This window comes from Schistocerca serialis, chromosome 9 (assembly GCF_023864345.2).
Source record: "Schistocerca serialis cubense isolate TAMUIC-IGC-003099 chromosome 9, iqSchSeri2.2, whole genome shotgun sequence".
Classification (NCBI taxonomy): domain Eukaryota; kingdom Metazoa; phylum Arthropoda; class Insecta; order Orthoptera; family Acrididae; genus Schistocerca; species Schistocerca serialis.
The window spans coordinates 98,742,661-98,743,827 of NC_064646.1; the positions used below are offsets into that span (position 1 = coordinate 98,742,661).

Below are 1,167 nucleotides of genomic sequence, written 5' to 3' on the forward strand. Positions count from 1 at the left end.
GAGGACTTGGAGAAGGAACTGCAGTGCGGTCTTCCTCTGTGAAACAGCTTTGGAAAAGGTGTTTAGTATTTCAGCTTTACGCGTTTCATCCTCTGTTTCATTGCCATCACCATCCCAGAGTGCCTGGATATGCTGTTTCGATCCACTTACTGATTTAACGTAAGACCAGAACTTCCTAGGATTTTCTGTCAAGTAGGTACATAGAATTTTACTTTCGAATTTACTAAACGCTTCACGCATAGCCCTCCTTACGCTAGCTTTGACTTCGTTTAGCTTCTGTTTGTCTGAGAGGTTTTGGCTGCGTTTAAACTTGCAGTGAAGCTCTCTTTGCTTTCGCAGTAGTTTCCTAACTTTGTTGTAGAACCGCGGTGGGTTCTTCCCTTCCCTCACAGTTTTATTCGGCACTTACTTGTCTAAAACGCATTTTACGATTGCCTTGAACTTTTTCCATAAACACTTAACATTGTCAGTGTCGGAACAGAAATGTTCGTTTTGATCTGTTAGGTAGTCTGAAATCTGCCTCCTATTACTCTTGCTAAACAGACAAACCTTCCTCCCTTTTTTATATTCCTATTTACTTCCATATTCAGGGATGCTGCAACGGCCTTGTGTTCACTGATTCCTTGCTCTGCGCTTACAGAGTCGAAAAGTTCGGGCCTGTTTGTTATCAGTAGGTCCAAGATGTTATCTCCTCCTCCTCCTCCTCCTCCTCCTCCGTGCCCTCGGTGGCTCAGATGGATAGAGCGTCTGCCATGTAAGCAGGAATTCCGGGTTCGAGTCCCGGCCGGGGCACACATTTTCACCTGTCCTCGTTGATACGTAATAACGCTCGTCAGCAGCTGAAGGTATTGATATATAATTGTAATTTCTACAGAATGAAGTGGCACCGGATGGTGTGCGTGCAGATCTTCCGTTGCCCTTATACATTTACATGGATCTATATCTACATGGATACTTTGCAAATCACATTTAAGTGCCTGGCAGAGGGTTCATCGAACCGCCTTCACGATAGTTCCCTTTTATTCCAATCTCCAACAGTGCCCGTGGGAAAAATCAACACCAATATCTTTCCGTGCGTGCTCTCATTTCCCTTCTTTTATTATGATGACCATTTCTCCCTATGTAGGCCTGCGTCAAAATATTTTCACACTCGGAGGAGAAAGTTGG

The 1,167-nt window shown here is 44.3% G+C and overlaps 1 non-coding gene across 1 annotated transcript; it reads left to right on the forward strand.

Annotated features, from left to right (window-relative positions):
• The first annotated feature begins 718 nt into the window (after nt 1-718).
• Trnat-ugu (transfer RNA threonine (anticodon UGU)) lies at nt 719-792 on the forward strand. Its single transcript has one exon. It is a non-coding gene; the product is annotated as a tRNA-Thr (tRNA).
• Nucleotides 793-1,167: the final 375 nt, after the last annotated feature.